Source organism: Mobula birostris, chromosome 12 (assembly GCF_030028105.1).
Source record: "Mobula birostris isolate sMobBir1 chromosome 12, sMobBir1.hap1, whole genome shotgun sequence".
NCBI classification, from domain to species: domain Eukaryota; kingdom Metazoa; phylum Chordata; class Chondrichthyes; order Myliobatiformes; family Myliobatidae; genus Mobula; species Mobula birostris.
This window is the reverse complement of record NC_092381.1, coordinates 85,970,037-85,996,435: the sequence shown is the minus strand read 5'-3', so window position 1 is coordinate 85,996,435 and position 26,399 is coordinate 85,970,037. Positions and strand designations below refer to the sequence as shown.

General features: G+C 43.8%; 1 protein-coding gene across 1 annotated transcript in view; it reads left to right on the top strand.

The window, feature by feature from the left end:
- Positions 1–26,399, top strand: part of rgl1 (ral guanine nucleotide dissociation stimulator-like 1) — a 185,729-nt gene that overhangs the window by 12,318 nt on the left and 147,012 nt on the right. The gene's annotated exons all lie outside the window — the stretch shown is intronic.

Sequence of the window (26,399 nt, the reverse complement as noted above, 5' to 3'; positions counted from 1 at the left end):
ATCTGTTCAAGCAGTTTCAGTAACACTGCCAACTTTCTGGACGCTGCGACCACGCGTGTGGTTTGACCAAGCAGAAGCCCAGTTCCAGATTCGGCAGATATCTTCTGATTCCACACGTTAGATATGGGTTAGATATGAGTTAGATATGGCCCTTGTGGCTACGGGGGTCAGGGGGTATGGAGGGAAGGCTGGTGCAGGGTTCTGAGTTGGATGATCAGCCGTGATCATAATAAATGGTGGTGCAGGCTCGAAGGGCCGAATGGCCTACTCCTGCACCTATTTTCTATGTTTCTATGTTACTATGATGTGGTGAGCTCCCTTGATCAGGAGACAGCTGCCCCAGGTTGAGGATTTCATACAGTCACCCCCGGAAGAAGGCAAATATGCAGCATTCAAAGCGCTGCTCATAGGGACCTTTGGCCTCTCACGACATGAGCAAGGTGCCCGCTTGCTGCACCTGGACGGTTTGGGAGACAGGCCGCCATCAGCATTGATGAACGAGATGCTGGCCCTGGCTGAAGGACACAAGCCCTGCCTCATGTTTGAGCAGGCGTTCCTAGAGCAACTGCCCGAGGACATACATCTGCTGCTGGCCGACGCAGATTTCAGTGACCTCCGGAAGGTGGCAGCCTGGGCAGATGTGCTGTGGAAAGCCAAGAGGGAGAGCGGGGCGTCTGTCAGACAGATTACCAAGCTACACGCCCAACAGCAGGCCAGACCAGGCCCGGCAATGGAGCGCACACAACCCAGAGGCAGGAGTGAGGAGGCCAATGAACAATGGTGTTTCTACCACCAGTGGTGAGGCACAGAAGCCCGCTGTTGTTGCCCGCCCTGCAAGTTTTCAGGAAACACCAGGACCAGCCACCGCTAATGGCTACGGTGGTTGGCCACCAGGACAGCCTCCTGTATGTCTGGGACATACAGTCGGGACGCCGCTTCTTGGTTGACACTGAAGTGGAGATCAGCGTCTTACCCCAGAAGGGGTATGACACCTGCAACAGGGAGACGGGACCCACCCTGAGGGCCGCAAACGGCAGCACGATTCGGAATACTATGGTAACTATGGTAGACCAGTTCACAAGATGGCCAGAGGCGGTCCCGCTCAACGACACCACTGCTGATTCCTGCGCCCGAGCGCTGATTGCAACCTGGGTAGCCCGCTTCGGGATACCGGCCCACATTACCCCTGATAGAGGTGCCCAGTTCACCTCCAGCCCATGGTCGGCTGTGGCCAGCCTATTGGGAACACAATTACACCACACAACTGCCTATCACCCACAGTCGAACGGACTAGTGGAACGCTTCCATCGTCACTTAAAGTCGGCTCTCATGGCCCGCCTGAAAGGTCCTAACTGGGTGGACGAGCTTTCCTGGGTCCTGCTTGGAATCCACACAGCACCCAAAGAGGATCTGCACACCTCGTCAGCCGAGCTGGTGTACGGCACACCCCTGGTTGTCCCAGGAGAGTTCATACCAGCCCCAAAGGGGCAAGAGGAAGAACCCGCAGCAGTCCTGGACAGACTACACGAAAGGCTCGGCAACCTGGCCCCCATTCCAACTTCACAGCACGGACAGAGCCCAACCTGCGTACCCAAAGACCCGCAGAACTGTAAGTTTGTATTTGTATGAACGGGCGCACACCGGGCACGCTACAGCGGCCATATGAGGGGCCGTTCAAGGTGATCAGGAACAACGGGTCCATGTACGTTCTGGACGTTGGGGGGAAAGAGGAGGTTTTCATGGTCGACTGACTCAAACCAGCCCATATGGACTTAGCGCAGCCGGTCGAGGTTCAGGCACCACGGCGCAGAGGCAGACCACCCAAACAAAGACTGATCCAGACTGTGGACATTGGGGGATGTATCGCCAGTTCTGGGGGGGGGGGGGTTACGTGGCAACCCACTTTCTACACTGGTGAGCCGGCTCACAAAATGGCGCACGTGTTGGCAGAGAGGCCAGCCCCAAAATGGCGCTGTGCCTTCTTCACCAGCAAGGGGAGAAAGCCCGTGCACGGGAAGAGACTTTTGTAATGCACCTCTGATGTCATTTCTGCCCGGAAAGGGCAGGAACGGAACTGCATAAAAGCCAGTGCCGCGAAGTTTGAATGAACTAGTCTTGAGTGCAACTTACAGACTGAGTGTCATTATTTCTAGCTCTGTGTGTAGCACATCGCTACAAGGACATCAATAAAAAGGTTGATATTTTGAAATACTGCGAAAAGTAAATGTGGATGTGAAACCTCTGCTGACCAGTCTCACTGTCAACAAGGAGAAATTAAAGGAGAGGTCACAGGCTGGAGTGGTTTTGTATGTGGAAGAGGAGGAAGCAGAACTGAAAGGTCTCAAAATGGAATCTGAGAGAAAGCTTGCCACCCCGTTCATAGTGGAACATCTGGAACAGACTCCAACTGCATCACCTGCTCTTACAAAATACAAATAAAAGATCAAAGAAAAGTCCTGCCGAAGGGTTTTGGCCTGAAATGTCGACTGTACTTTTTTCCATAGCTGCTGCCTGGCCTGCTGAGTTCCTCCAGCATTTTATGTGTGTTGCTGAACAGACCAGATATGACTTCCTTCAATAAGCTAATTGACAGTATGAAGGCAAGTGGAACCTTGCCTCTGCAATCAAAACTCCCTGAAGTTCTACGTTCCCCCCCCCCCACCCCCCGTAATGTGGCCTCCACACTCAGATATCCTAGGTGACCTGCTTGGCAGTCAGAATCATCACACCTCAATCCTTAATCAGTAAAGCCATTCATCACCCATCACCTGTGCTTTCTGAGGTGACCCTATTGACAATGCAGTACCCAAGCCAAGATCTATACGTACACCACCAAGAGATAACATTACCTTAGCGTTATCCCCAAGTTGTCAATACCCTCACAGAATTATTCTGGGAATAGAGGCGGTCTACCCTCCCAACCCTAGTTTAAAACAAAGTCTTTTGTTGTTGGTTGTATTGGATGATTACTCTATTGAATCTTAATAGCTCCGTGGCTGGTCTCTGTGGGAAGGCGTAGTAGGGCGGAGGGATACATTATGTATTGACGTATATTTTGACCCTTGCAAGTTGCTATCAAGCTTCCCATGTGTGCTATGTACTGAATGTAATATGAGAGGGCATTTTAGCTAAATGACTTGCAAGTAAAATAAACAGCTGAACATTTCTTCTTCACCTCTCCATCTCTTGTGTGTGTTATTCACAGTCACCGAGCTTCACAGTACCACAAACATATTTTTAATAACTACTGAACAAAGAATTTCTACTAACTGATTTTTCAGTCAGCAGAACTAGAACAGATTAGCTGGTCACTTGTTACTGTTTAAGGCTGAAACCAGTATATACCTGGCAACTGGAGTATTTTCACAGGTGAATACTGCAGATGCTCAAAAACAGCAATGGGATGGGGCTGGAAATTTTCTAATGAACTGGTAGGGTTGGGGTCACTAGTGCAGAAAATTTCTTGATATCAGATGCCCTCAGCTTGCTGCCAGCATTTTAGTTCCTGATCTTGCAAAGAGCAATACATGCATTTCCATATTCTGTCATTTTAAAAGTAGTTCAAGTGTTTAATGTTACCAATGCCAATAAAATTCACCTAATATGTTTGTTTTCCTGGAATATTTAATTTTAATATTGCTTCTCCCTCCGAAGAAATGCTAAAAAACAATACAGGAGCTGGGTTTGTGTTATTGACCACCTGATCAGGCTGCGTCTAAACGTGCTGGTAGCTGTAGGAAGACCAATTTTACTCTCATTTGTTCATTTGGAAGGAACACTATAAAATGGCCAAATCAAGGAAAACACCCAATTCCTCTGGGGCAGTAGTTTGAGCACTGATTTGCTGATGCCAAGCTTTGCTTTAAAAAAGAATCTTTGACTTGAAAAATAAATCTTTGGAATGTAGGTTGACGTTGCATAATTCCTGGAACAAGTTTGCTGAAGGACGTATTTGATATGCTTGAAGTTCAAAGGGGGGAATACTAACATGTTTTATTTCATTGATGTTGGGGGAGTGGGAACAGGAATAATGTGGGGTTGAGGTAGATTAGCCTTATTAAGTTTTCCAATCTTTTGCTGCATTTCCAGCCTCATTGCCCCATGCACTTTATAGTGGGCTGCATTAAATTGGACACTGAAAGTGTTCTTCTTCAACTATCAATCTGGGATACTTGCAAATGGGGGTTGGATTCATTGTGCTGACTGAAAATTGTGATTGCCCCAGCATTGCCCTGGAGTGTCAACTTAACTCTGTCCTTGGGCATTGAAAGTGGCTCTGGAACCCACAGTCTTTTGTCTCAAGGCAAGTTTCATACCAGTGAAGCTTGGCTAAGACCTACATTTAAGAAGCAGCACTAGGTCAGTGACATTTCCAATAAGATCTTTCTGGAGTTACTGATCATTATTATATTGTGTTGTCTGTTCTGTACACTTACTACAAAGAACAACCTTCAATGACTTAGTAATTCTGAACTTGAATCAACAGGTGCACTTTCACCACTGCTGTAAAGGTTTTAATGCAATACTAATGATTCTTTTGCAATACAAGGCTAAAAACCACTATTTAAAAATTTTCAAATTTCCTAAACGCTGCAAACCCCCCATGTTATTCCACTTAAAATATGTTTCATCTGGTTGTCCCAAATATCTTGCAAGGAATAGATTTGAAGTAATGTACTTTTGGAATTGATGCAATTGAACACAGGTGATCATGAGTAATTATTAGGATCAGCAAAAAAATGTCAGATGCCTAATTTAACTTGCCAATGTTGATCATCGAAAAACTAAAAAGAATGCAGAACATTTCATTCACAATGGCCATTGATTGACCTTGGCACAAAACGACTGTGTTGCACCATTGGCTTTTGGGACCACCTGATGAAGGAAGCTATTGATATAAAACTAGAGAAAAAGAATTTTAACAAAGGTGAAGGTCTTGTTCCAAGTAAGAACTGGAATTCGAACGTAAATGAGTTGGGACAGCAGAAACCTGATTGGATGAGGACTAACCAATTGGGGGGATGGATGCCAAGGGTGTATAAATGGCATCGGTCTAGACATGCCTAGGCTTCATCCCTGATGAAGATGGCAGAGTCTGTCATCAAAACATCGGTTCAAATTGATACCTGTACCTGGCTAGAAGCCTAATAAGAGTTTATTCATAACTAAAAAGATCTTCAATGAAATCTCAATCAAAGGTTTTTTCAATGGTCTCTTGTAAGAGCTTCACAGAGATATTAATTGCACCTCTTCAACAGCACAGTCTTGTATTGCTTTGACATGCTTTTCCTCCACCAATATTTCCCTAATCCAAAGCCTCCTTTTGCATCTTAAGCGGAGATTGCTTTTAAATGGGATATCGTTCTCAGGAAATTGCAGCTGGGTGTTCAAGGAATTTTGTCCTCATTTGCATGGGTCATCCCATTTGCATGAAAACCTACAACATATTTAATGAAATAAAGATTTAAGTGACCACAATAACTTGTATCTGGAGCAGCAACCAACCAGCTAGATGAACTCTAGGGGGTCAAGCAGCATCTGTGGGAGAAGATGGAGGGAGGTGAGGAGAAAGGAGGGAAAATTTAATTAAATATTGGAAGGATCTGTAATGTTCATAGCTGGAAATTAACCATTACCCCAACATTTTCTCTTAATGCAGTTCATTGCTGATCGAGTATTCTTGCACTCATTCACAGCTGTAGGCCAGAGATTTCTGAGAAATTAAACAGCAGAGGGAAAATTCTTTAAAAGGAACCCGTTCTAGAGTGCTTGCTTCTGAATCTTTTTTTCATAGCATTAGAAGTAAAAACTTGTTAAAACTGTATACTGCTTTTGTGATATCACAGATTGACTACTTTGCTATTGTTAGTTCCTTCAATAAATTCTGAGCTATTTGATTATTTTTGGAGCATGTAAATACCTGTATTAAGTTTTTTTTATTTTCATACTCTAGAAATGCTTCTGTAATTTCTCAGACAACACACCAGGAAAGACAATGTAATTGACTGGTTGGGCAACTTGATGAGACAACTGTACCTGGCTGTCAATCATTGGTTCAGACTGAATCCTGACACAGCTACTTTTCAACCCATGTTACAGTTTGTTGGGTAGTTGTCAGCAAGTGCTGAGGCTATCTAGGTTGGGAGATACTGAAGTCCTGTTTTGCTTAACAAGGTTTCTTTTAAACACAAAACCATGGAGTACAGTCTTTACAGATTTAATGCACTTCACAGTATTGAGGGGGAAACATGGTTTCCAAACTTTAACAATTATGTGATATGCTTGCTTTGACAGAGTTATGCTCGAGCAAGGTCTTGTATTGTGAGCCAAGGTTTAGTGAAAATCCCCAGGTAGCTACATCACTGAAACTTTCTGTGTAAGTGCCGGCTGTTTTAAGAGAAAAATCCCAAGTGTAACATGCAACCATTAGTGAATATTAAAGCATTAATCTTAGTTCAGAATTGTAGTTTTCCACTCAAACCACCCACATTGGAAAAAGCAGGTTTTTATATTAAAAAAAATGTAGCTGGATGAGATTTGAGACAAATAAAATACCTCCAGGTTTTTGGTGAAGTGCCAATTGGAAATTGGGTTCGTTCCTTGAACTGATGAAAAGAAAGTCTGCTTGAAGTCTTGAAATGGGTGAGGTAAACTTTCTAACCAAACTTTTTTAACCGTCTTGCTAACGGTAAGATGGGGCAATAAAATATTTAAATTAGTCTGGGGAGCATCTGTTGAAGGTTTTTGACCTACAATGTCAAATATTTCTCTTTCCACCAATGCTAACAATTTGTTTGTATTTCAACTTTCCAGTTTTTTTTTATTTTCATCAGACACTTGAACAACATTGTTGCAATAGGTTAAAGCATTAAATACTTCAATATATTAGAAAGGTTGTAAAATACTGCATGCTATCCAAATACAGTAGTCCTTTGCAGTTTAGATTTCACATTGTCTAATAGAAAAATAAGACATTTTAATAAGTGGATGCAAAATGGGTTTGCCGTTTAGAAAGGCAGGAGTGAATTGTGTAGCTGAGGATGTCTTTCATTTATTTCAATGGTCATATACAATGTATTGTGTGGAATGCTATTTGACCCAACAGTCCATGGCATGAAGTACTTTTAAGCCACGAGTGAATATTATTATGCTAGCCTGTCACATTCTTCCGATCTGACTGCTTTGTATTGCTGAAGTCAGATGAGTTTGTGCCAAATTTCAGCAGATGTTTTTTATTAAATTACTGCTATTGTAATTCTTCCAGACAGCAAGAGTATGCATCTGCCACAAAACTCTAGCTTTCCACATGGACAGTTGGAATTCCTTTAGCCCGTTTTTTTTTCTTGAATTAATTTAGTAATCACATGGAATGCAAGCAAGACTTTCTCCCGTGATGAAGAACAGCCATTGTTTTTTAGCTTTGGTCCTGCTGAAATCTGAGCTACCTAGTGTATACTATGATGTGACCTAAACATTTGGTTGTAATACGGATTTTGCTGGATAATGGTTTAGGATTGTAATTGCTAATGGGGTGTTGCAGAGAAGAAAATTGTCCGTGTAGTTAAAGCATTTGTGATTTATTTTCCTGTAGTGTTTTATTTTTGCTGGACTGTCTGAATTAATACCGCAGTTGGAAATCATTAGCAGGCACTTGGGAACACACAGAAAATGCTGGAGAATCTCAGCAGGCCTAGGCAGCATCTATGGAAAAGAGTACAGTTGACTTTTTGGGCCAAGACCCTTCAGCTGGACTGGAGAGAAAAAGATGAGGAGTAGATTTAAAAAGTGGGGGGAGGGGAGAGAGAAATACAAGGTGATAAGTGAAACCGGGAGGGGGAGGGGCAAAGTGAAGTGCTGGGAAGTTGATTGAAAGAGATAAAGGGCTGGAGAAGGGGGAATCTAATAGGAGAGGACAGCAAGCCGTGGAAAAAAGAAACGTGGGGAGGAGCAGCAGAGGGAGGTGATGGGCAGGCAAGGTGATAAGGGGACACTTCACCTGTGAGACTGTTGGGGTCATATACTGTGTCCCCTGCTCCCAGTGCGGCCTCAGGTATTGGGGAGACACGATGTCAATTGGGAGACCGCTTCGCTGAGCACCTACACTCTGATAAATGCCCGAGCCATGTCTGCGGTCATCATTGATGCTTGGGGGGCAACCTCTGGCCACCTGGTTTTACAGTCCACCATGGTAAGGAGAGACCACGGGAGGGAAGAAAGAGGACCGACAAGGTCACATTGACATGGACAAACTGTCATCCAGGGATCTCAAAAGGTGCCAATGGCGCCTGGATATGATGGTCAATTTTTTGCCCACTGGCACTCCCCACAGGCTACACTCTAATCATTTCTAAGTCCATGCCACACAAACTTCAGTGCAATCAGTTTCTACGAGGCCTTCTGTTTCGGATGCGAGAGGCCATGTATGGAGTTAAAAACAATCTGTCTCCAGTTTGTAGGCAGAATGAAGTGAGACAATACACAGGAGAGAATCCCCAGCTTCCCTGAACTTCATGTCAGCCAACCGCAGGTCTGTGACTGCATTTCAGTAAGCCTGGACCTCTGGGTCAGTAGCTTAGTCGGCTGCATAGTCAACCCCTATGTGTATGGCCTAATGACTGGCCGTGAGAGACAATCAACCACAGCATTATTTTTTTCCCTTGATATGCTGTATATCAGTTGTGAGCTCCTGACATGTAGGCTGTGCGGACAAAAGGTCTGATATTTTGGCCATTGTGCGCATGAGGGGTTTATGGTCAACAAACGTTGTGACATGGTGACCCTCTAGAAGAAAATGAAAATGGTGGATAGCCAGACTGAGACCATGAATCTCATGATAAAATGCGCTACACTTCCTTTCGGGGGCACGGCGCTGCTGGCTGAAGAAGGTGAACGGCTGCCACGTGCCTCCAAACAACTATTCATGCACAGCACCAACAGCATAGACTGAGGCATCAATAATAATAGGTATGGGTGCATTGGGAAGCAGGTGAGCCAGTAGGGTCGCATTAGAAAGAGTGGATTTCAGATCATCAAGTGCCCTGGTCATGTCCGCTGACTGGTCAAGCACATGATTAGGGTATTGCCTTTAAATGCACTATACAGTGGGAGTATAAGTTCAGTAGCTCACAAATGAAGCGGTGACAGAAATTCACCATACCTTATAAACTCATGTAGTTTTTTAGTAGTGCGGGCAGAAGGAAATCCATAATAGCAGCTACTTTTGTTGGGAGGGGTTTTGCACCTTCTGCGGAAATGCGGTGACCAAGAACGTCATTGGCTGACAACCGAAACTGGCATTTAGCAGGACTAATAATCAACCGTAATGTTGTAAGTGCTCAAAGTGTGCAGAGGTGAGATATGTAAACAAGAAAAGATCTGTAGAAGCTAGGAGTCAAAGTAATACACACAAAATGCTGGAGGAACTCAGCAGGCCAGGCAGCATCTATGGAAATGTGTAAACAGTTGGCGTTTTAGGCCGTGACCCTTCATCAGGACTTGAAGAAAGATATGAGAAGTCAGAGTAAGAAGGTGGGTGGAGAGGGGAGGAAGAAGTGCAATGTAGTAGGCGATAGGTGAAACCATGAGAGGAGGAGGGGTGAAAGGATATTTCTGATCGCGTCCAAGTTATCCTGAAGTGGGAGGGTGAGGAGCCAGAGGTTGTGGTACATATAGATACCAATAACAAAGGTAGGAAAAGGGAAGAGGTACTGAAAGGAGAATATAGGGGCTTGAGAAGAAGGACCACAAAGGTAGTAATCTCGGGATTACTGCCTGTGCCTTCCGACAGTGAGAGTAGGAAAGGAAAGAGGTGGAGAATAAATGTGTGGCTGAGGGATTGGAGCAGGGGGCAGGGATTCAAGTTTCTGGATCTTTGGGACCTCTTTTGGGGCAGGTGTGACCTGTACAAAAAGGACGGGTTGCACTTGAATCCAAGGGGGAACAATATCCTGGCGGGGAGATTTGCGAAGGCTACTGGGGAGACTTTAAACTAGGATGGTTGAGGGGTGGGAATCAGGTTGAAGAGACTAGGAGAGAGGAGGTTAGTTCACAAATAGAGAAAACTGGTAGACAGTGTATGAAGGAGGATAGGCAGGTGACAGACAAGAGGAGTGCTCAGACCGAAGATGCAGGGGAGAAGGAAGAAAAAAGTAATAAAGTTGTTTGCACCATTAGGGATAAACAGAGAATAAGAGGTGGAGAGTTTCTTAAATGCATCTATTTCAATGCTAGGAGCATTGTAAGAAAGGTGGATGAGCTTAGAGCATGGATTGATACCTGGAAATATGATGTTGTAGCTATTAGAGAAACATGGTTGCAGGAGGGGTGTGATTGGCAACTAAATATTCCTGGATTTCGTTGCTGCCGGTGTGATAGAATCGGAGGGGCAAGAGGGGGAGGTGTTGCATTGCTTGTCAGAGAAAATATTACAGCGGTGCTTTGGCAGGATAGATTAGAGGGCTCATCTAGGGAGGGTATTTGGGTGAAATTGAGGAATGGGAAAGGTGTAGTAACACTTACAGAGGTGTATTATAGACCACCAAATGGGGAGCGAGAATTGGAAGAGCAAAATTGTAAGGAGATAGCAGATATTTGTAGTAAGCACAAGGTGTGACTGTGGCAGATTTTAATTTTCCACACATAGACTGGGAAGCCCATTCTGTAAAAGGGTTGGATGGTTTGGAGTTTGTAAAATGTGTGCAGGATAGTTTTTTGCGGCAATACATAGAGGTACCAACTAGAGAAGGGGCAGTGTTGGATCTCCTGTTAGGGAATGAGATAGGTCAGGTGACGGAGGTATGTGTTGGGGAGCACTTTGGGTCCAGTGATTACAATGCCATTAGTTTCAATATAGTTATGGAGAAGGATAAGACTGGACCCAGGGTTGAGATTTTTTGATTGGAGAAAGGCTAACTTTGAGGAGATGTGAAAGAATTTAGAAGGAGTGGATTGGGACAATTTGTTTTATGGGAAGGATGTAATAGAGAAATGGATATCATTTAAAGGTGAAATTTTGAGGGTACAGAATTTTTATGTTCCTGTTAGGTTGAAAGGAAAGGTTAAAAGTTTGAGAGAGCCATGGTTTTCAAGGGACATTGGAAACTTGGTTCAGAAAAAGAGAGAGATCTACAATAAATATAGGCAGCATGGAGTAAATGAGGTGCTCGAGGAATATAAAGAATATAAAAAGAATCTTAAGAAAGAAATTAGAAAAACTAAAAGAAGATACGAGGCTGCTTTAGCAAGTAAGGTGAAAATAAATCCAAAGGGTTTCTACAGTTATATTAATAGCAAAAGGATAGTGAGGGATAAAATTGGTCCCTTAGAGAATCAGAGTGGATGGCTATGTGCGGAGCCAAAAGAGATGGGGGAGATTTTGAACTGTTTCTTTTCTTCGGTATTCACTAAGGAGAAGAATACGGAATTGTGTAAGGTAAGGGAAACAAGCAGGGTAGTTATGGAAACTATGATGATTAAAGAAGAGGAAGTACTGGCACTTTTAAAAAAATAAAAGTGGATAAGTCTCCAGGTCCTGACAGGATATCCCCTTGGACCTTGAGTGAAGTTAGTGTAGAAATAGCAGAGGCAATGACAGAAATATTCAAATGTTATTAGAAACGGAGATGGTGCCGTAGTATTGGCATGTTGCTCATATGGTTCCATTGTTTACAAAGGGTTCTAAGAGTAAACCTAGCAATTATCAGCCTGTGAATTTGACATCAGTGGTGGGTAAATTAGTGGAATATATTCTTAGAGATGGTATATGTAATTATCCGGATAGACAGTGTCTGATTAGGAACAGTCAACATGGATTTGTGCATGGAAGGTCATGTTTGACAAATCTTATTGAATTTTTTGAAGAGGTTACTAGGAAAATTGATGAGGGTAAAGCGGTGGATGTTGTCTATATGGACTTCAGTAAGGCCTTTGACAAGGTTCCACATGGAAGGTTAGCTAGGAAGGTTCAATCGTTCGGTATTAATATTGAAGTAGTAAAATGGATTCAACAGTGTGGCTGGATGGGAGATGCCAGAGAGTAGTGGTGGATAACTGTTTGTCAGGTTGGAGGCTGGTGACTAGTGGTGTGCCTCAGGGATCTGTACTGGGTCCAATGTTGTTTGTCATATATATTAATGATCTGGATGATGGGGTGGTAAATTGGATTAGTAAGTATGCAGATGATACTAAGCTAGGTGGTGTTGTGGATAATGAAGTAGGTTTTCAAAGCTTGCAGAGATTTAGGCCAGTTAGAAGAGTGGGCTAAAAGATGGCAGATGGAGTTTAATGCTGATGAGTGTGAGGTGCTACATTTTGGTAGGACTAATCAAAATAGGACATACATGGTAAATGGTAGGGCATTGAAGGATGCAGTAGAACAGAGGGATCTAGGAATAATGGTGCATAGTCCCCTGAAGGTGGAATCTCATGTGGATAGGGTGGTGAAGAAAGCTTTTGGTATGCTGGCCTTTATAAATCAGAGCATTGAGTATTGGAGTTGAGATGTAATGTTAAAATTGTACAAGGCATTGGTGAGGCCAAATTTGGAGTATTGTGTATAGTTCTGGTCACCGAATTATAGGAAAGATGTCAACAAAATAGAGAGAGTACAGAGGAGATTTACTAGAATGTTACCTGGGTTTCAGCACCTAAGTTACAGAGAAAGGTTGAACAAGTTGGGTCTTTATTCTTTGGAGCGTAGAAGGTTGAGGGGGGACGATAGAGGTATTTAAAATTATGAGGGGAATAGATAGAGTTGACGTGGATAGGCTTTTTCCATTGAGAGTAGGGGAGATTCAAACAAGAGGACATGAGTTGAGAGTTAAGAGGCAAAAGTTTAGGGGTAACACAAGGGGGAACTTCTTTACTCAGAGAGTGGTAGCTGTGTGGAACGAACTTCCAGTAGAAGTGGTAGAGGCAGGTTCGATTTTGTCATTTAAAAAAAATTGGATAGGTATATGGACAGGAAAGGAATGGAGGGTTATGGGCTGAGTGCAGGTAGATGGGACTAGGTGAGAGTAAGCGTTTGGCACAGGCTAGAAGGGCCGAGATGGCCTGTTTCCATGCTGTGATTGTTATATGGTTATGTAAGTAAAGAGCTGAGAAGTCGATTGGGGAAAGAGATAAAGGGCTGGAGAAGAAGGAATCTGTTAGGAGAGGACAGAAGGCCATGGAAGAAAGGAAAGGGGGAGGAGCACCTGAGGAAGGTGATGGTCAGGTAAAGAGGTAAGGTGAGAGGGAAATTGGGATGGGGAATGGCGGTGGGGGGGCAGGGGGAGGAGGGGTTGCAATTCCTGAAAGTTCGAGAAATTGATGTTCATGCCATCAGGTAGGAGGCTACCCAGACAGAATAGAAGGTGCTGCTCCTCCAGTCTGAATGTTGCCTCACGAGGACAGTAGGGGAGACCATGGACTGACATGTTGGAATGAGAATGGGAAGTAGAATTTAAACAGGTGGCCACTGGGAAATCCCACTTTTTCTGGCGAATGGAGCCTAGGTGCTCAGTGAAGTGATCTCCCAATCTACGTTGGGTCTCACCAATATATAGGAGGCCACACTGGGAACAATGGATACTGTAGACCCCAACAGACTCACAGGTGAAGTGTTGCCTCACCTGGAAGGACTGTCTGGGGCCTTGAATGGCAGTGAGGGAGGAGTTGTAGGGGCAGTTGTGGCACTTGTCCCTTCCCACTGATCTCCCTCCTGGTACATCTTTGCATGCAGAACAAGTGGACAAGAGAGTCACATAGGGAGCGATTGCTGCAGAAAGTGGGAGGGGGAGGGAAACATGTTCTTGATGGTGAGATCCCATTGGAGATGCTATAACTTATGGAGAATTATGTGCTGGATGCAGATGCTGGTGGGGTGGTAGGTGAGGAACTCTATCCCTGGTGGTATGCCAGATGGATGGGGTGAGGCCAGACATGCGTGCAATGAAAGAGATGCGGATGAGGGTAGCATTGATGGTGGAAGAAGGGAAATCCTTTTCTTTAAAGAAGGAGACCTCATTATTTCTGGAATGAAAAGCCTCATCCTGAAAGCAGATGCAGCAGAGATGGAAGAATTAAGAGAAGGGATGGCATTTTTACAAGTAAATGGGTGGAAGAGGTATAGGCCAGGTGACTGAGAGAGTCAGTGGGTTTGTAAAAGATATCAGTGGATAACCTGTCTCCAGAGATAGAGACAGAGATTGAGAAAGGGAAGGGGAGGGGTTGGAAATGGATCAGGTAAACTTGAGGGCAGGATGGAAGTTGGAGGCAAACTTAAGAAGTCACTGAACTTGGCATGGGTGCAGGAAACAATACCAATGCAGTCATCAATGTAGCATAGGAAAAGTCGGGGAGTGATACCAGTGTAGGCTTGGAACATAGACTGTTCCTTGTAGCCAACAAAAAGGCAGGCATAGCTGGGACCCATGTGAATGCCTATGGCTACACCTTTTGTTTGAGGGAAGTGGGACCAGCCGAAGGAAAAATTATTGAGAGTGAGGACCAATTCTGTAAGACTGAGGAGAATAATGGTGGAGGGGAACTGGTTAGGTCTGGTGTCCAGACCTTCCTGATGGGGGATGGAGGTGTATAGGGACTGGACATCCATAGTGAAAATGAGATGGCCAGGGCCAGGGAACCTGAAATCATTGAAAAAATCAAGAGCATGTGAAGTGTCACAGATGTAGATAGGAGAACACTGAACCAAGGGGGATGAAACAGAGTCAAGGTATGCAAATATAAGTTTGGTGGAGCAAGAACAAGTAGAAACAATGAGACTACCTGGACAGGAAGGTTTGTGGATCTTGGGAAGGAGGTATAAATGGGAAGTGTGGGGTAAGGGAACCATGAGGTTGGTGGCAGTGGATGGGAGATCCCCATATTTAATAAGGTCAGGGGTGACAATGGCCTGGTGCTCCTTAGTTGGCTCCTGTTCAAGGTGTAAGAAGAGGTGTCTGAAAGTTGTTGCCCGGCCTCAGCAAGGTAGAGGTCAGTCCGCCGGACTACTGCAGCAACTCCCCCATCTGCGGGTTTGATGCTGAGATTAGGATTAATGCAAACAGAGAGGAGAGCAGTGCATTCAGAAGGAGTGAGGTTAGAATTGGAGGGAGGAGTGGCAAAGCCGAAATAGTTGATATCTCATCGCCAGTTAGCAGTGAAAAGATCCAGAGAAGACAGAGTGAATGTCCAGGAAGAGGATGAGGGTTGAAGATGGGAGATTGATGCAGGTTGGAGAGTCCTTGCCAAAGAAATAGGCACTGAGACAGAGTTGGAAGAAGAGCTCAGTGTCATGGCGGGCATGGAAATCACTGATGTGTGGGTGCAGGGGGACAAAGGAAAGGCCCTTACTGAGGACAGAAAATTCTGCCTCAGAGAGGGGAAGGTCAGAGGGAATTGTGAAGAGTTAGGATCAGAGGGCAGAAGGGGGCTGGTGTGTCTGAGGATGGGAGGATTGGGTTGTTCAGGGAAAGTGGGGTGGGAGGAAGATGGTCTCCAAGGACATGAGCTGACATTGGGACCTGAGAGGCACGGGATTGCAGAGTGGAGGTGGGTAGGGGACACTGGGGTTGCAGCAGCAATGTGTAAAGTCCTGGTCTGGTGGTGCTGTCGGTGAGATACGTGTCCATATTTGGATGCTCTGGTGACAAGTATGTCATCCAGTAAAGAGAAAGAAAATCTGTCTTTTAATACGGAGTGCATCGGCCATTGGAAGGTCTGTGCACAGAAACTCAGAGCCCAAATGGAGTTAGCACAGCCATTTTGGGAATGTCCACTGAGCACACATGTCCTGATCGTAGCTACTAACTAGATTGACTTTGGAAAAGCTAACTTTCTGGCTAAACATGCCAAGAAGCCTTGGATGTAAGGGACCAGGTAACGATCAGGAGTGGTGTCCTTGTTAAGGTGTGAGTAATCGTCACATGGGCAACAACCACCATTGGATGTGGGGATGATAAGGAGGGGCGACTCCCAAGGTTTATTGGACTGGCATACAATGCCGAATCTTTCCATGTTGCCAAACTCAGCCTTCGTGGTTGCCAGTTTTTTTGGGTCCAGTCTGTGCGTGCAGGCATGGACTGGCAGGCCAGTTGTGGGAAGATGCTGCTCAACCCCATGTTTTGTGACTGTGGTGGAGAATGTGCGCTTGGTGAGGTTTGGAAATTCACCCAGTAGTCAAGTGAACTCACATGCAGTGGTGCATGTGCTTGACAGATTTGTGGGGAACTGACTGGGGGAACAGGGTAACGACCCAAAGTCCTTGATAGCCACAAGCTAGGAATTTTTAAGATTGACTGGGCACACAGGAAATCTGTACCAAGCAGAGGTCTAGCCACTTGAGCCAGGACAAAGTCCCATGTTTAACATCGCTGACTGAAGCAGAGTGCCAATCCTCGTGTCCGGTAAGTCTGGATCCTGCTGCTGTTGGCCGCCTCCAGAGAGGTTATGTCACTCTTTTCCTTCTCATCAATTGGCGACGCTGGCAGCACACTCACTTGAGCACCTGTGTCACAGGGAAGAATTGCCCTGAAAGAGTGTCCATAATGAACAGTAGACCGCCCTGGCAGCTGGAACCTACGATGGTCACAGACCTCTGATGTCCCGATGTGCTGGCATTGTCAAAGCTGCGAGGCGATTGGCACTTCTTCAAGTTCGTATCAAAGTGAGCATGGTTAAAACACAGACCAGGCATAGTCTGTTTACAGCATTAGTTAGTCTGTTTCATGTGCTCATGTTGAAGGCCTTGATGTCTCGGCTTATCAGGACAGGGAAAAGAGGAGCTGCCTAGCTGAGACTATCAGCCTTTTTAGCAAGCTCCCTATAGTCCTTCCCAGATATATTAGCGAGGGCTATGTGACCTTAATCAGGCATTTGCTGCATGAAGAGTTCTTTAAAAATAAAACAAGAATGATAATTTCCCAGGGGAGACGGCATGTGGCCCATTAGCTCTGATGGCTTAGCATCGCTGAGGCTGGGCAAGGAGAGCAACTGTTTGGAGTGCTCAGACTCCCACAGTCCAAAAGTCTGTGAAAGGTTAATTTATTGTGTTCAGATGTGTGTTCTGGTAGACTCATCATTCTCATGGCTTTGGAGTTTCCAAGCTACACGACCACATTTGGTGTCGTCATTGGCTATCTTTCCCAGCATGAATTGGGCTTCAGCTTAAACAAGCCAAGCTCCTAAAACTGCAGTTTTTCAAAGAGACTGCATTGGCCGACTTGTTCAATAACTCTGGAATCATTCTAGAGCATCGGGGTCACTAATGTATGTTTTCACAAAAAAAATGACATGAGTCGTTTTATGTTTCAGAAAAAACTGTAATAACTCATCTGTGGAATTCCAAAAAACTGTATGCAAAGCATGGTAAAAGTCCTTTGCATAATTATTCCATCACATCAGACCAGCCTCACAAAGTGAGCCCCAACTCAACGTTGGTGTTTGAGAATTATGTATGTTTCCACCTATTACATTTTTCTGCAGGTTTCATGGGCTGAACTGTCACCTGCAATGTTGAAGAATGTTGTGCCCTGCAGTTCGGAAACCTTCAGAATGCAGAGTATGTCCTTCACCCCAAAATGTCTGTACTGACCAACTTGCCGATATAAAGTAATCCTATCTGGCTACACATGGTCCACCCCTCTCCATTCCCTGCCTGTTCACGTGCCTGTCTAAATGCCTCTTAAATATTGCTATTGTATCTGCTTCCACCACTTCCTCGGCAATGCATTCCTGGCACCTACCACTCTGTATTTTTAAAAAGAAAACTTGCCTCATAAATCTCTAAACTTCCCCCTTAAACTCCAACTCTAATAACTTGTCACAAGTTAAGAACCTTAAATCTCTGCTGTTTAGTATTTGACATTTCTACCCTGGGGAAGGAAAGATTATTCCTAACCACCCTATGTATGCCATTTGTAATCTTATATGTTTCGAGAAGCTATTGATATTCCAACAGTCTAAGTTTGTCCAATTTCCTTCATTTAGTTAATGCTCTGCACTCCAGGCAACTTACTGGTGAATCTCTTCTGCACCTCTGCAAAGCTTCCACATCCTTCCTATAATGCCATGACCAGATACAACTACATTCATAGGGTGAATGTTGCAGTCCTGTATTAAAATTCCCCTGGGCTGTTCTTTCTCTTGCAGTTTTGTTTTCGGAAGAAGTCCAGGAGCACAGTCAACTGACACAATGATACATTTTGTGATTTGTCATCAGTTTATATATTTTTGAACTTCCAATCCAATGGGTGAGAAAATTTGCCACATCAAAGCCATATTTATAACTCTGCATTTCTGAAAAATGAAAGATGTTTGGGAGCAGATATGCCAGCTCCTGAATCTAAAACATGCCATCTGAATTGCTCTTATCTATGAATTAGGTACCAAGTATGATTTGGTACCATTAAAGGACAATATGTGATAATTCTTTATGCCAAAGTTTTGAATTCCTATTGTAGCACGTGACTTGTGACTTAATCCTATGTTTCATAATTGATCAGTCAATAAATCAAATAACTGAGAGATTCAGAGTTGAGCTTTAAGGAGAGTGGGAAAACAGAGAATAAAGTTAATTAATAAGAAGGCGAGTGAAACACTGATTTTTTTTGTGTGCAAAGAGTGGAACACTTGTCCGTAACTTGCAGAGTGGTTTTGGATCTGAACTCTTGACAAATATAAAGAGTCAATAGGATCAAATGGACAGATTGTAACACCCAGAACAGTGGGCTGAACTTCCATCTCCTTGATCTGTACCATCTTTACCAAATGTCTTTACACATACTGTGGCAAACATGCAGCAAGATGCTTAACAGAGCAATAAACAGCAAGATAGAGACTAATTGCATTTGATGATGTCACAATAGATTAAAACGTCGATCAAAGATTGTGTTGAAGGACAGAAGTCTGGGGAGGGAGCCACAGATTCAAGCCTTGTAGCCAAAATAGTAGCATTTTAACTCTGGTCATGAATTGTAGAATGGGTTGGAGCACTTGAAAGATGGTAATTGCTGTAAGAGATGAGATGTGGGGGCAATGATGAGACTGTGAAGAAAGGTTAAGACTAAGAGATTTGAAATTGAAACATCATTTAAACCAAGGTAGGTCAGCACTGAGGTGATGGATTAAAGGCAAGGCGCAGCCTGCAGAGCTTTGGATGAGCTTGTGTTTGTAAAAGTACAACCAGCAGGAGCTGATAGAGGTGCATTAGAATGGTAATGATATGGACAGTGTCAGCAATTAAGGCAGAGTGGGGCAATGGAAAGAAAGAGAAAGTAGCCAGTTCGAGTGATCTTTTGCTCAAATTGAAGTCTAATAATGAAAAGCTTGAACCTGTTTTACTGAGAGATGGTCATTTTGTGACAAAAGCCAAAGCTTATGATTTCATGTTCAAGGTATCTTGAGCAATGTTCCCAAATGCACAACTAAATGTCATTTGGAGACTTAGATAAGTTAGAGGTCAGATCAGTATAGATGAGAAAGATGCAGTACTTTTGCATGATGGAAGTAACAACATAAAAAAAAAGTTGGTGAAGACCAAAGCTAACTCTCGGGGAATATTTAAATGCATGAGTTGGAGACAAGGAAGGAAGCCATTGCTGCTAGTTCTTTTAATTATAATAAGATCATAAGACATAGGAGCATAACTAGACCACTCTGCCCATCGAGTCTGCTCCACCATTCCATCATCTTTGATTTATTATCCCTCTCAACCCTATTATACCCAATAGCTAAAAAAAATTCCTTCTCATCTCTGTTCTGTGGACATCCGTCTATTCTGAGGCTGGGCCCTTTGGTCCTAGATTCCACCACTATAATAAACATCCTCTCCGTATCCACCCCATCTAGGCCTTTCAGAATCCTATAGGTTTTGATGAGATCCCCCTCATTCTTCTGAACTCCAGTGAGTACAGGCCCAGAACCATTAGACGCTCCTCATACATTAACCCTTTCATTCCCAGAATCATTCCTGTGAACCTCCTCTGGACTCTCTCCAATGCCAGCACATCTTTTCTTAGATAAGGGCCCTAAACTGCTCACAGTACACTACGTGTGGTCTGACCAGTGCCTTATAAAGCCTAGCATCACGTCCTTGCCCTTGTATTCTAGTTCTCTTGAAATGAATGCTAACATTGCATTTGCCTTCCTCACCACCAACTCAACTTGCAAGTTAACCTTCAAAGGATCCTGCACAAGGACTCCTAAATCCCTTTGCACCTCTAATATTTGAATTTTCTCCTTGTTTAGAAAATAGTCTCTGCCTTTATTCCTTCTAGCAAAAGTACATGACCATACACTTCTGTACACTATATTCCACCTGGCACCACTTTGCCATTCTCCCAATCTGTCCAAATTGTTCACCAGATTCCCTGCTTCCTGACACTACATGCCCTCCACTTGTCTTCATATCATCTGCAAACTTGGCCATAAAGCTATCATTTCTAGCATGAAAATTGTTGATATATAATATGAAAAAAAGCGGTCCCAATACTGAACCCTGCAGAACACCAGCTGCCAACCAGTTTAGGCTTGCTTTATTTCGTATACTCTGTGCATAGAAATATAAATTCTTCAGTCCTATATTAATCACCCTTTTCAATTTTGCTCCCACATGACACCAGCTCAACCAACTGACTGAAATTTTGTCCTTTCATCTGCCTGTCCTTCTTCAGTCTCACTACAAATTGCATCTATTTGTATTTCAACCACCCCATCCTTAGTCCTGTCACTCCTGTTCCCATCCCCCCACCAACTTAGTTTAAACCTTCCCCAATAGTTCTAGCTAAACAGCCTGCAAGAATATTTGTCTACCTCAGGTTTAGATGTAACCCGTCCTTTTTGTACAGGTCATACATTCCCCAGAAGAGATCCCAACGATCTGGAAATCTGAAACCATGCCCCCTCCATCACTTCCTCAGCCACTCGGTCATCTGTACTGGCATCCTATTCCTGCCCTGTCTAGCACGTGGTACTGCGAGTAATCCAGAGATTACTTCCTTGGAGATCCTGCTCTTCAGCCTCCCCTAACTTCCTGCTCTCTCTGCTCAGAACCTCTTCCCCTTTTCTACCTATGTCATTGGTGCCAATGTGTACCATGACCTCTGGCTGCTCACCCTCCCCCCTGAGAATCTTCTGTTGCCACTCTGAAACATCCTGGGCCCTAGCACCTAGGAGGCAACACATTATCCTGGTTTCTCTTTTTCAGCCTTAGAATCTGCTGTCTGTCCCTCCAACTATCGAGTCTCCTATCACTACCACTCTGTCTGACTTTAACCTTCCCTGTTGAGTCTCAGAGCTGGCCGCAGTACTACTGTGCCCTGATGGGTCATCCCCTCTAGTGGTATCCAAAGGGGTCTACCTGGTGCTGAGGGGAATGGCCACAGGTAAACCCTGCACTGACTGCTTCCTCCCATTACTTCTCCTAGCTGTCAATCTATCGAAGCAGCCAGTCACTAGCATTGGAATTCTTATTCAATGCACTCAGGGTGTGATCACCTCAGTTAAAGTCTCATCTGTGAAGTTTTCATTCTCCCAGATGGTCCTAAGTACATCCAGCTCCAGTTCTTTGACCGTGTCAGTCAGGAGCTGCAGTTAGACGCCCATCCCGTAGATTTAGTCATCAGGGTACCCTGAAATCCCACATCTCACAGTTGGAGCATTCTGCTGTTTGATCTACCATCTTGCCAACACTTGTCTTACCTCTATTTTCAACTTAAGTTCTAACCTGCATCTGTTCTCTCCCAAGCCTGACCATCCTAATACTGGCCCACTCCAAACTATGGCCGCTTTGCTTATACCTTGCTTCTTTTTATTGGACCCTGACAAGTTACTTAACCCAAGCAATCTCCCACTCTGCAAACAAGTCCCAACAGGCTCCCTGATGGCTAAATCTGCAGGATGGGCACGTAACGGCAGCTCCTGACTGACGTATCTGGCTTCAGCAAATCCAGAGCATAACCCTGCTTCAAAAGTGACGGTCATGGTCATCTTCTGGAACCAGATGTGGGCCTGGACACTTGCCACAAAACCACTCCCATCAATTTAACACCTCCATGGTAACAGATTGCTACACTGTGGCCACGATAGCGTTTTTCTGAATATTATCATATTCAGCCACAATTTACCAGAGAAGGTTTTCCCCCCACTTTTCTCGTGTTCTTTCACTAGTACTTGCCCCAGAATGCACTTTGGTCATCTGATTATCACAGGAGCCTGCTGTGTGCAAGGTTGGCTACTGCAGCTACCTTAGAAGCTGCTAAGCTGGTTGTAATGAGCTTTGAGACATTCTACTTTTGAAAGAGTGAGTGAGTGTTTTTGCTCTCTCTGCCTGTGTCTGCATTCTTCACTTAATTAAGTAATGCCCTTTGTAACTTGACTGTATACCAAAGGTTTGCTCAATAAAATATCCTGTTCCAATACATGAATCCCACATTGTACGTTGAACTCTGAAGGTTTATAATCTAACCATTTTTATTGCTTTTCTAATTAACAAAGCAGCACAAAGTTCACACAAATCCATGTCATTACCTTTCATTAAATTTGAAAAGTGAGATGTTTCATATTCTAAACAAGAACAGGAATCGACCATTTTGGAAGAAATTCCACAATGGAATCCTAAGCATGTTTTTCATGTCCATTGGTTTCCATAGCCTTTAGAAGCAAAAAAAAATTCTGAATGACACCTCACCACCTGTAAATGTTCTCCATTTTATCATTACTTAACGAAGGGCACTTCTGTGGTTGCTCTAAACTTAACTCTTTCCTGAAGTGTGTAAATTCTACAGGAAGAGATGAATACTCACATGGAAAAATGCTTTGAGGTTTATTCGCACATTGTGCAGTGAATTAGATCTACCTTCAAGAAATTTTACATTAGTATTACCTAGAAATTATACATACATTTTACACTCCCCACCACCAATAGTTAATTACTCATAGCAAATCTTCTGGAGTGAAATGCAACAGTAACAATTTCCAGGTCACTGAACAGGCAAATCCTGGCAACAATTACCCTTGCATATAGAAATATTTCTTTATTCAGTGCTAATAGCATTTTACTGTACATAGACTTGGACCTCGGAAATCAAGTTCGCCACAGTTTTTCTCCATAAAAGGCCACGTTGACCACACCCTAGACATTGTCTTGCCCTCACCAAAACATCCAGATGGTGTACACAAGAGATTTTGGAGATGCTGGAAAATTCAGAGCAACAAATGCAAAACATTGAAGGAATTCAGCGGGTTAGGCAGCATCTATGAGGAGGAATAAACAGTTGCTGTTTCGGGTGAGATCATGCATCAGGGCCGGAAAGGAAGTGGGAGGGCGGAAGCCAGAATAAAGAGGTGGGGGGAGGGGAAGGAGTACAAGCTGGCAAGTTCAAATGGTGATTGCCCATTGATTTTTCTTTTGAGTGGAAGTATGACACTCTTAACTACTACTACTACGTCGACTCAGGCCTAGGGGGCCGGCGTCGGGCACGATGACAGACTCTCCACTTCTCCCTCTCCCTCATCAGTGTGTTCAGTTCACCTACATTAGCCGCGCCGCTGTCTTCTAGCGCTTTTAAAGCACATCTTAAAGGAACAAAAATAATGAGCAATTATATTAGGTTAGTTCTGACAAATGTCTATACTATAGCTGGGAGATCTTGTATAGAGTGAGGCCAGGTTTGCTCTTTATTTATAACGTTCTCAGGGAATATCATACTTGAGGAATACTTTGCTAAATCTTTACAGTTTGTTGTATTTGTACAAATCAGCAGGGTGCTAGTGAGAGTGGAGAGCTCTATTTGCTCAGTAAGGTAGGTACATTTTTAAGTAAGTTCTATGCTTTGAAGGCTGATTTATACTTGTGCATACTAGCTTACGCCGTAGCCTACGCAAGTGGGCTATGCTGTTGTGAGCATTTATACTTGTGCATTGGTGTGTCTGCGTCTCTCTGCAATTCACGGCCAAAACGCTAGTTGGTGATGGGGCTTCTATGCCACTGCGTTGAGTTTCTTCGTGTTGAAACTCAACACGAAGGAACTCAAACTTCAAACAATGGTGACTGAAACTGAAGGAGGGTGAATTTTCTGTGCTTGTCCGGCCACTGAGAAACATGGACGAGGAAATGCATTTCAAATATTTTCTGATGTCAGCAGGTAGATTTGACGATTTGGTTCATCATCTCCAACCATTTATTTTGCATCAGTGTACACACAGTATACTCAGAGACTGACAATCACCATTCGAGTTTTAGCTTCAGGTGGAAGTCAACAGTTTGGCGTCAAGCACAGTCCTCCATAATTTCGGAGGTCTGTAAACCCTTATGGATTGCAGCCAGAGTTCCTTCCCTGCCCTTCAGTCACCAATGGGAAGCTATTGCAGTGTAGAAGGAAATGCGATGCTACCAAGCGGACCAATCACAGTTGTTGCAGTCTGCGTCACCGCAATGTGTAGTTACATTTTTGGGGAGGTGGGCTGTGGCGTAGGGTACAGCGTATGGCATGGTGTAGGGTATGCGGCTACGCCGTACCTACGGCGTCAATTTGACGCACAAGTATAAATTGGCCTTTAGTCTCAACTCGTATCAGTTGCCACAGTAAATTATAGGTGTCACGGTGGCGTAGAGGCTAGCACAACACTATTACAGCTCGGGGCATTGGAATTCAGAGTTCAATCCCCTTGTCGTCTCAAGGAATCTCTGTACGTTCTTCCCATGGAATGCCTTGGTTTTCTCTGGGTCCTCCAGTTTCATCCTGCAGTCCAAAGATGTACCGGGTAGGTTGACTGGTCATTGTAAATTGTCCTGTGTTTAGGTAGGTTAGGTTTAAATTGGGGTTGTCAGGGATTGCTGGGTGGTGCTGCTCGAAAGGCCAAAAGGGCCTATTCCGTACTCTCTCTATAGATTAAGAAAACAAGGTAAACTTTTTTTTTGTTGGCGGTGGGGGGCAGAAGTTACCTATTCCCTTTTCTGGTATTAGTGAGGTGTTTTAATTGTGGTGGTGGGTCAGAAGTAAAATAAAGCTGGAAGTAGAAATGCATTTATGACTTGATTTCACTTTTTTTAAAAAGGCAATTTTTGAGGAATGCTTTACATTCAGTACTATTTTCTCCACTTTAGGGCTGAGTAGATAATTATAATGTTAAAGTTCTTTTTACGTTCAACTTGACTGAGCCAATACCTGTACAACATATGGTTTTATTTAACATTGGTAGCTACCACAGGATCTACCGGTTCCTTTGTTTGAAAACCTCTCTACCTGCCCCTTGCAGCCCCTTGAACCTAAAGACTGGTTTCCTGGAATCTCCTCATTCACAGAAAAATGCAATTCTCAACCCCAAATGAGAATCACTAGATTAGCCACATTTGGAAGTGTTGGTTAGATATACTTTGGTAATGTATGTGCAATTTGAGATGTCTGAGTGATAACAAAGCTGTAATACTTTAATCTCAGTAGCTATGCACTACTCTTAAGAAATGGTGACGAGCATGAGAAGCTTCATTGTTGGAATTAACTATATATACAGTGGATAGTGAGAAATTCTTTGACTTGTAGCAGGCACATCTAAAGCCAAAGGGCATAGGCTTAATGTGAGGAGCATTAGGGTTAGAAGCTATTAGAGCGTATCTGAGGAGTGGGGTGGGGAGAAACATCACTACAGGGTGGTTGCAATCGTAGGAGGTGGAAGCAGCCAGTCTCTAGCATTGAATTCTTGTCTACAGGAGCACTCTAATAGCAAGGGTAAAGATCAAGTCCTGTTAAATGAGATACGTTATAGGTGTGTTCTTGATGCTTGGCATGGTCATAGAGGCTAACGGACCTGTTTCTGCAATCTGATTCTATGAGTGTGACGGGCAGAATACTGCTGTATCTCTGGTAGTTCCAGGTGATTGTGATTTTAGTAGTAGTCATCCTTGCTGCTGCAGTTGACCCCATAATAGTGGCACATGACATATACCATGACCTCTCCATATTAAACAATTGCTATGAATCCTCTGGACTTCTCTGCATTCTATAGGCTGTTTAGCTTACTCAAATGACTATGTATGCACACTACCAGTTTCATTGTATATTGTAGTATTGCTTATGCCGATCTGGGAGACTCAAAGATATTGAGTCCATTCCTGTGTTAGTTTATTACTTTTAAGTTGGTTTCAGCAATGGTAGGCCTTACTTCAAGGAATACATTCAGATCCTTAATCTTCCTCACTACTGTCTTGGCCTTCACGCAATAAGATTGTGTGGTCCATATGAATCCCTGTGTACGTTGCCCAATTGAAGGAGACTTTTGGAACTGTTGTCTCCAATATCCCAGTTCTTCACTTGAAACTTGACTGGTGCTGTAATCACTCAAACTTTGTCATATAATCTGAATTCCGTCACTATTTTTAATGTATCATGATGTTTGCTTTGCTACAACTGCCTTTCTCCCAC